Source organism: Galendromus occidentalis, unplaced genomic scaffold (assembly GCF_000255335.2).
Source record: "Galendromus occidentalis unplaced genomic scaffold, Mocc_1.1 scf7180000075388, whole genome shotgun sequence".
Classification (NCBI taxonomy): domain Eukaryota; kingdom Metazoa; phylum Arthropoda; class Arachnida; order Mesostigmata; family Phytoseiidae; genus Galendromus; species Galendromus occidentalis.
The window spans coordinates 701,203-711,387 of NW_003803378.1; the positions used below are offsets into that span (position 1 = coordinate 701,203).

A 10,185-nucleotide genomic window follows, 5' to 3' on the forward strand; every position below is an offset into this window, starting at 1 on the left:
CCAGAGCCTCGAGAGAGGTTCGAAAAGAGTCGTTCCGAGGAGCCCCATAGAACGATAATTGTCTCAGACCCGCCTATGGAATCTTCACGAGATCGATCTCTGAAACCCGGCTGGAGTAAAACAGCGCTCTGTCGGAACTTACGTCCGCTTCGAGTCTGCCCTTTTTGGAAGGACAGTGACTCCCCCAGGGTCTGATAGAACTGTCCGAGACTTCGGAGAGCCCGAAGAGCCATGAGCTAAGGGCGCAAATCAGCCACGTTTCAGAACCACTTGGTCGCGGACTCATTTCCGATTCTCACAGCTCTGCTCATTTCGTAAAGTAGAACATGTGCATTTCTCTCCAAACTAGCGCGTATGTCAAATAATTACATCTTGATGAGGGATGATTCTTTTGGGCTAGAAATCGAACGCATGCTGACCGTGAAGCGACGCACTTCAGACCTGTGTAGAATGAAGAATACCATCCGGGGAAATTCCCGGCTCGTCCCGTCAGTGAAGCGATTCCAGTCCTTGGAGTCGTACCAGTTTTGAGAATAAGCTATCATATGATTGCGCCTAAAGGAGTCTCACATGGGGATCTTGAAATTCATTAGGCCTCAGCACATCCTTATTGTAGCAGAGATTATCGGCGGACATCACCATAGAATATGTAGTATCGAAGATCTTGAATGCACCTCATAAGTCCCCAATCATCATTCATATTACGAATCTGCCGCGTCGACGAAGACACCAAGTCTCGATCTGATGATAGAGGAAGGCCACCGCTAAGGTAGTGGTTTCCGGCTCCCGATCTCTCCGATTCGCCCGCAGAAATCCATGTTTTCCAACCGACGTTCTCTCGACCATGGCCACCGCACTTCACAGTATCGAGTCGACTTCACGAACTAGTATCGGCGAAATTTCAACCCTCGGGACGGCTCCTTTCTAACGACGCAGGAGAGCGATCACAGGTTTGTGCTCATATTACATGAGATTTGCAGAGCCATGACCGCGAGCGTTGTTTCCCAGTGCTGATGAGTTCCCCGCATTTCTTTTCGGCAGAACAATGGCTCGATGTTGAGGACGATGTGGGACCCAGACCCGATCCCAGTCTACACGAGTCCGATATTGAAATCTACGCAGCGAGTCTCCACCAAATCGTTTACTGGAGATGATTCCGACGTTTCCTGCTGGACATGTTTGGTGGAATTCCAAGTTCCTTTCGGACAGGACATGCCTTCAGCGAGGTCAACGGGACTCACTCGAGAGAAGAGCTCAAACTCCTTCATCGCCTTCCTCCAGCTTGGAATCCTAGTTCGAGTAGCGATCTGCGCTGACATCAGTGTCCGGATTCAACGAATTTCCTGTGCTCGAAGCCCGCACTCGTTCCTTCGGTCCCCTGACACGAAATCGTGAGCCCCTTCATGAGCAATGGAATGCTTCGGAATTATTCCGGAGTAGAGCGACCTGGAGCAGCTTGCGGAGTATGAGGTCCGACAAACGGAGTCTCATAGCGCAGCTCCGTGACGCAGCTAATCAGTATTGGGAAACGGCTCTCAATTTCCAGGTCATTCAGACGCCACGCAAATATACCCTGAGATGAAAAAACAGTGGACGAAGCCGGTATCTTGCCACGCGCACTCGGAAGAATGTCAAAGGTCTTTGTTTAAAACAGATAATTCAATTAGATTGTGACGCTCCGAGATTTACCTGAGGGGAATTTTTACAGGCTCCGACCCACCGATCGGGTGCGGTGAGCTTTGATTCCAGCAGCCCATCCTTCAGCTAGACGGAGAAGAATTCGGCACTATTCAATCAATAGAGTTCGAAGTGAGCTCGATGCGGCATATAGCACACATGCATCAATCACCCCCTTAATTGAGTATCCTCTCGGAGGATAGCTCTCACAGTCCACATTTCTCTTCGGATCTCCACCCACATGAAAATAAACGACAGATTCTGTGACTGAACACTCCTAGCTACAACTATGCTCCTTAGTTCGCGATCGAATCCAGTGAACTGAAGTGACCCCAAGTGTCTGAGGCATCGAAATTTCCGAGCGCGATCGTCATGTTCTCCGGAAATCTCCTCCGACCTTCCGCTACCCGCTCCGTGAAAATATTATCCCTGAATGCTGTTTTTGCTATCCGTTGCGGCTCTCTATAGAGCTCGCGGAGCAGTCGATGGAACATTAGAACACCTGCACATCCACGACGGGAAGAGAGAGACTCGAGGAAAGAGGAGGACACATAATGTTTTACGGTTCTACACCTGATTTGTTGACCCTTGCTGCCGATATCTTCGGAATCGCGCATGACCATCCGCGCCAGTTCTTTGTTTCTCGGAAGACTGTATGCCTAAAAAACTTTGACCACAGAGTGAAATATCTCGGCTTGACCCATCCTGTATAACAGTCGACGTGTCCTCACGAGCGCTCGACGTCGGTAGAAAATTTTCCTCTTTGAATATCCCGAACGGAGGACGCTCCTAGCGCGATAGAATCTGCGGAATCTCCTTCCGGAACGGTCCGTCCCTCCCTCTTTGTCCTGTCTCGTCAACCGTCATCTTCAGGTCGGAGCGGAACTTCCACAGATCGAAGAGAAGGAACCAGATTGAGAGACTGTTTTTTTGGGTTTTCCGCGGACATGGTGGGGGAGAAGTGGACTTGCCACGTCCGCTCGAAGTCACGTCCAGCTTCTTCAAGAATATTTCCCTCTCTTGAGCCGATGCGTTGGTCCCCAGTTTTTTCTCAGTGATCTCGGCGGAGCAACGGGCTATTCGTTGTTGTGGGCCAGGTGTTCTCTTGTTTGAGGGATCTGTTGGAATGAACGACAGTGAAGATGGTGAATCTCAGTCCCCATCTCACATTCACCCCGACCACATCTTCCGGACCGTCCAGAACTCGAACCCCACATTTTAGAATAACGATAATCCCTAGATAGAATCAATTAGATAGACAGGGTTCTGTTTCATTCATCAATGAAGCCCTCTTAGGTTCCTCTCTCATTCGATAGGTACATGAAGACCATAAAATACATAAAACCACAGAATGAAGCACTGTCCGCCATCCGGTATCCTGCTCTCAATCCCTGTGTGTATTTCATCACTGCTTCTCGTGCGGTCTGAACCTCTACTCTCGATCAGTGCCAGCTTCTGACTAGAGCACAAAGCTTGGAGTCACAAAATTCGACAGGATCGAATCCGCGAGCGCATCCGTCATGGATCTCGAAAGTCTTCACCAAAGTCTCGCCACCCTCGGCGTCAAAATATTATTCCTCAATGCTGTTGTTCTGAGCGTTTTCCTTATCAGAGAAGAGAGGAAAACTCGTTTTATCTGTAACGTGCTCATCGACGCTCTCTCGGTGATACTTCTGCTATCCTTCGCGGCTTTCTATCGAGCTCGCGGAACAGTCGGCGGAATTCTCGAACACCTCGACGACGAGACTCATTCTGATATCTACGGAGAGATCTTCAAAAGCTTGGGGATCACCGACCGCGTTTGTCGAATGAGATTTATTTGCGAAACGTCCCAGAGTCTCTCGAGCGACGCTTTCGCATCATCCGTCAATATTCTCACGGCTTTCGGAACCCTCCGAGGAGACTACATGGAAGCAGTTCTCAACGGGATCCACGGAATAAACTGCTCGTCGCTGTATTCAATGTGTAAGGAGTCACCCCTGGAGAGAACGTTCCCGTTTCTTATGGACCAACACTGAGAGTCTGTGGCGGCCGTCGCAGGCTTTCCGATCCCTATATACTTAGAACGACGAAGTCAATAAACTATTCATTCTGTAGTCGCTCACTCGACAACGTGTCACTCCTCACTAAACGCTGAGCCGCTTCAAGTCGCGCTCACGCAAAATCCAGTCAATTTATTTTGACGACGCTCGGAGGCGTCCAGGGAGCCACTGGCCCTCCCAGTGGAACGAGAGAGTCTCCACGAAAGAAGAGAGCACATAATATTTGAAGCTTGCCTAGTTGACCATCACTGTCGGTGTCTCGTGAGACTCCGACACCTTGCCTTCAACCGGAAAACCAGATGTGAATTCTTCCGTGAGCGACGATGATGTACATATGAACGAATGCTTTAACAAAAGATCGAATCGTCGGTCGTCCCGACGATTTTGAGTCTTTCTTCGGATCGTGACGTTTCCACTACGAGTCGAGAAAGCTACATGCTAAGCCGGGAACCATCAGAGAGGCGGGATCCGCAGTTTGAATGGCAACCAGTCGGCCTGATTCGAATTCGCCATGACAAGGTATCGAAGGACGGGGCGAACCCGACTGGCTGAAACCAAGTGCTACCTACCTACCTGCTCGAGACTGCGCACGACTCGGGAGGGCGGGATCGTGACGTTTCCTTCACGAGTCGAGTGGGTAACAACGCATGTACGAGTGCTTTAACCGAAAATCGTATTGTCTGTGGTTCCGAAACTTTTCTCGACGTGGAACGTCTCTAAAAAGGTTGGGGTAGTAGGTCGCCGAAAGTGTGTGACGGAAGAATGTGACGAAATTTGTCCATTTCCAACGCCCCACGACTCGGTCCCACCTACACCGATCGACACCCGGTTGGTGTCATGAGATCGCGAATTTACGGGAAATTGAGTTCATATGATTCCTACAGAATTTCCCCGCGCGCAGATCAATCACTCGCCCCCGAATGACACCCCATCCGAGATCAGAATTCGCCCGCGAACCGTGAATATGGCTGCTTGGGAGAGGGCGATTCCGAATTCCCAGCGCGCGAAGTGGCCCAACGACTAGCGCAATACCTCTCAACGACGAGCCATCAGCGTGCCAGGAGATGAGAGAGATTCGACCGCAGCTTTGAGCTCAATTTTGATTTTGTGGAGGCCTTCAGCCTCAAGTTTAGTTTGCACGCAAGACCAATGTATGTTTATACTCTGCGCTCATGTGAGCTCAAATTCTGGCTGCGCTCAGATTGAGTCAGCGCTCGAATTCACTCGTGCTAGAAACTCACATAGCACCCATTCAGGAATCATCGAAGACGTTTCACGTGCCCACGTGTCACTGACAATACCTGCGGTTTTTTCGAAGAGAACAGGTTTATTGATTTCATTTATAGGGTCACTAGCCGTGAGGGCGCTTCGCGCCCCCACAGCCTTAAGGAAATCCAATGCTTTTCGTTGTCCAAGGGGAAGGGTATGCAAGCAATAGACATCTTGTTCCTTGTTCCTCTTTGAGTCTGGACTACATAATTATCGTGAATGAGGTGTGTTGGGAGGGGCTCATTCTCGTGAAGATTATTTGTAAAGTCTCGAAGTAGGAAAAGGTCTGACTGCGCTTCACAACCGCGCATGGTTCCAAATCCACGCGCAGAGAGCCGGAGCCTGACGGGACCGGCCAACGTTGTGGCTTACTTTCCTAGCGCGGGGTGACGCTTCCGAACGAAGCGGACGGATTTTTTTTTACACGGGATCATGGGCACCTCACGGCATTCCGAGCACCTCTTCTCAGAGCCGCAGCCCCGGGAAACGCCGCTCGGCACGCTCGCTGAACGCTGAAACGAAACGAGTCGAGGCTCCTTCCTTGATACAGGTTCCGATTGCGAAGCTAGTTCGATGTAGACTGTGGGCTCGTGCCCGTAGAACTGTAAAAAAGGTGACCCGATGAGTACTGATGACATCATAGAAGCGGCTTTGCATTTTGTGAAAAATAACGATTACTGCACAAAAACGTGAATTTCACGGAAAACATGCGTATAAGCAGCTTGAGAAGTATATCTTGACCTCACTGGAGTGATTGCGCATCGATCGGGAAAAGGGGTCTCTTCGAAGTTTCCTTCACTTATCATCATCGAAAGTTTCCTTGAAATGAGTGTGATGATGACATCATAGTGAAGCGGCTCTACATTTTGTGAAAAATAACGATTACTGGAGAAACACGGAAAACATGCGGTTAAGCAGTTCGAAAAGTATATCTCGACCTCACTGGAGTGATTGCGCATCGATCGGGAAAATTTGGGGTCTGATCGGAGGTGGAGAGCTCCAGAAAGTGGTCGGGTTTCAGGCAGACATAGCGCTTTTTTATTATATAGGGGGATTATACATATGATACTCCAAGAGGGACGCACACGTCCGAGGTACGGATGTATTGGATTCTATTATCGGATCGTGACGTCTCTACTACGAGTCGAGAGGGCAATATGCTATGCCGGGAACCATCAGGGGACGCGGGAGATTTTATGCGCGGCGCGAATGGCGACCAATCGGCCTCATCCGAGTTGGCCATGATAAGGCATCAAAAGACAGCGCACACTCAACTGACCGACACCAAATGCTACCTACCTATCTGCTCGAGACTGCGCACAAATCAGGAGAGTAGGATCTGGAAGACCATTGGGATCAGGGAAACCGTATCACACGTATCCTTTTCACTCCTCTTTGCGATGAGCTATTCCCATGTGGATCGCAATGCTTCCAGTTGGGCTCATTCTGCAATACGGCATCTACACGCTCCTCGTGGGATTGCGGAGGATCGACATCTTCTTGGGGCTGTTTATGGCACGGAATGGAAGTGACTTGTCTCAGTACAGCGTGATATCTCGCGCTTCATGGGAATCACAATCTCGGAATCCCCCTCACGAGACTGGACAGAGTCGCCCGCTCGAAGTTTCGGCAGAGATCATCGGGATCATCGACATCACTTTTCCACCGGGAGATTTCATATCCTTGTTCCACACTGTGCCCCCCAATTCTGTCCGCGTGCTTTCCTCAGACTTGTTACACGCACGATTGTACGGCGTCTCAGACAAACCTTCAATTGCGAGGGAAGCTCGAACGAAGTCTCTCGGAGTCGGATAATCGAAACTCAGGCATTAACAGCTGATCGAGAGGCGCGGGGTCGTCCATGTCCCCTAGTGGTTCCTGAGCAGCATCACAGTATATTCCGTAAAGAACGCCTATTGATATTCCCGGCATTAGGATGCTAGCTCGGAAAGTCCTCTCCTCAGGAGCGCTCTCGCGAGCGACAAGAAGCAGACCCATCAAGCCATCGGAGCGCACCCTCAGCATCCTCTCGTGCGCGAAACTGACCACCAGAGGTGAGACCCTGTCCCACCCGACTGATATATGGAGAATATCGTTCTTGATCGAATTTACCAGCGGCTCCTGGTCTCCTTTGCGAGTCCGGCGCAAAACGGGGCAGAGAGGTCTCGTCCATGCTGGTCTCAAGCAGGCTATCGACCGTTTCGCTGTGGAGCGATGATCAAAAGTTTTCTCTGACCCCTTCACAGTGCAGCGAACCGGGATTGATATCGACGGAGAATAAATCTTCACCTAGAATGGATCCGTGTGGATCAGCTTAGAACTCAGAGTTCCCCCACCCTGCGCGATCTGCTCCGCTGGATGAATTCGAACCATCTAACGCCTGTCGTTTCCCATTGCAGTGAACCCAGAAGTCTCTACTCGCCGACGCTACGCCGTCCCCGGACAAGGTAGGATACCAATGAGCCATGGAAGTTCACTGTACTCCGGAGGGGATGACTGACGAATTCGTCTGATTCCCTACCGAGAAGACGAAGAATGTTGCGCTTCTCTCGAATCGCATTATCGCATCTATCCCTAGAAAACTACCTTGCGTTCCAGGGCTTTCGAACATCCGGCTCTTCAGCACTCCGCCTGAGGAAGGAGGTGAGTATTGACATACGGACGGAGTAGAATACGAAAGACGCTGTTCGCAGCTTACGATGGGCTTCCTCAATGCGAGTGGGGACTCTCTTGAACCATGATGAGCTGAAAACCACGGAGCCTTTTTGTCCCTCACAGAGATGTCACATGCCGAGTTCAAAGAATATATCGGGGGCCACTTCGCGCTCATCGTAGACGTACGAGAACCTCACGAGTTGAAAGAGGATGGGAGGATTTACGGTGAGGTTCGAAGGGTTCGCTGCCGACTTTCTATGCTGTCTCAAGTCCCGCGACCGGGTTGCGCACTAGAGCGATGAGCAAGTCATGAAACGAAGCATACTCTTCCAGGAACTGTCAATATACCTCTCGGCCAGCTAGAGGATCATTTGAAACTCGGTCCGAAGCTACTCGCAAGGAAGTACCATTTAGCTATAGACTTCGTGGAGGGGGGAGGCAACTTCATATTTCTGTGCAAGGCTGGCGTCCGAGCTGCTAAAGCCGTAGAGATTGCAAGGAAGAACGGTTTCCCCAAGTGAGTTCCCTCCTGATGTTGCGGTATCCAGATGCCATAAGCAGGTTGGATCCCTCCGATAAGGGGGAAGGAGCTTAAATATGAAGAAGACGTGGAATTGATTGAAGCGACCCCTCAAATTGAATTGGTCATTCCTTCCAGAGCTAGATTCTACAAAGGGAGTATCCTCGACTGGAAGGCGAGAGGGGAGCCAATAATCAAGAACTAAGTGACCGTCTTGCGGATAGGAACTCCGACTCCTTCCGGGATGTGTTCGCACTTCTCACTTTCGATAGGGAAAAAACTTGTACAATAAAATTTGAGGAATATAAATATTCGTCAAAGCCCCTTCACGTATCGGAGACCAGGAATAATGACACTTGCATCTAATGAAGAAACTCTACCAGCGATTTGCTTCCGTGCTATGATCGGATCAGTCCGGAATCGATCCATTCCAGAGATTATCCTCGACGAGATTCGGTAACGGCCGTGACGATTCGTGTCCCACTCCTACAGAGCTGATCCGAATGCGGTGATCGAGCGCGATTACAATCGCATCTAGCGACAGAGGTGCTGACAGGACACTGCGAACCCAAAAACATGGGCGAGTGCAGAGGAGCCCTGGCTAGTTACAAAAAGCGAGAGAAAAACGATGCGACTTCAGAATGGGAAACACCAGAGGAGAGAGCGGTCTCCGATCGTAGGAAGCGGGTGTTCTCAAGTAGCTTACGGCTCAGCTTCTGTCGCGCTTTTGTGGCGGATGCACAAGTCGATAATCAGAGATTTCCGTCACCCTTTCGTCGATCGAGTTTCATCGACATGATGGCCTTCATCTTTTGCTCGGCTGGCTGACTGACTGCTCGCCAACTCAGTTACTTGGTCGAGGTGCGAACAATTTGCATGTCACCGGCTCAAAAGCGTGACAGGATGATTGACAGCGACTGTGTACCAGAAAACTCCTTGAGTTTCAGCTCTCATTGGACTCCGTGAAAATAAGAGTGCGAGCGAGTGGGAAAGCGACGACAGCATGCTTAACTTCTCGAAAGTTTTCGACAAGAGCGGACAAATAGCACAGACCAAGTACCTGAACGATCAGAGAGCTACCGAGTCAGCGATCGGCGGACGAACCACTCATTAGTGTGACGGTCACTATGTGGTCATCGTCCGAGGTGTTGCTGTCGCTCCGGCCGTAACTCGGAAGCTGCTGCGCCGCTTCTTGCGAATGACAGAAAGACAGAAAGCCGAGGACCGTAATTGAGATCCGTGAAAGAAATCGGTTTCTCCTTTCATCGCTATGCTCTAGGACCTCATCCATCGGGGCTGTGTCTCTTCAAGCCAGAATATACCTCCAGTTTCGTGATACCGCTTCCTTGTCCCTGAATGCTTCCCCGATGCTCGACCAGTTTTGAAGTAACGTCGGAGACTGTGAATCAGCACGGCGCCATCGTCCGGCTCTATGAACACGAAATGTCGTTCCAATGTTCCGCGTGGCTGATCGAGAGAGGCCGAATGAAATCTGCGTCGAACCAATATCCCTCTCGGTGCATAGGAGCCGAGCAACCAAACTCACAACTCTCTGCCCTCAGAGGGACTCCCGCTCTGTGCGAGACTCATCGGTGACGCGATGCCTCGCGTCTCTTTTTTTTCTGCAGTCAAACCGACGGGATCGCCGATGCGGCTTGAGCGAGCCGACAGGAGGAATGGTGGAGTTTCGAAAATCATTCCAGAACAAAATCTATAAGGTGAATGTGAATCTTTTTGAAAGGAATCAACAGATGAACGAAAAATCGTTCGATTCCTCCGCGCAGAACTCGGGTGACTTCCTTTCTCGAGTTAAGTGGTTCCGATCAGAATACATTGGTCGGGGGTCGCAGGGGTATCGGGGAAGTCGGGAGAGGACGAAGAGAGAACATTTGACCTGAAGCGCGAATATTCGTGTCGGCTCAAAGACCAAAACGGCCGACAAATTGGGGTGATATGTCACAACAGCTATGTGAAGGAATGCGGGAGCCACAATCAAGAATCAATGCGAGTCACTTCTTTCCA

At 50.4% G+C, this 10,185-nt stretch overlaps 1 long non-coding RNA gene across 1 annotated transcript; it reads left to right on the forward strand.

Moving 5' to 3' along the window:
- The first annotated feature begins 6,924 nt into the window (after positions 1–6,924).
- LOC100899300 (thiosulfate sulfurtransferase RDL2, mitochondrial) lies at positions 6,925–8,476 on the forward strand. The gene is made up of 6 exons (XR_001951169.2): positions 6,925–7,042; positions 7,388–7,435; positions 7,587–7,631; positions 7,767–7,868; positions 7,977–8,160; positions 8,302–8,476. It is a non-coding gene; the product is annotated as a thiosulfate sulfurtransferase RDL2, mitochondrial (long non-coding RNA).
- The last annotated feature ends 1,709 nt before the right edge of the window (positions 8,477–10,185 follow it).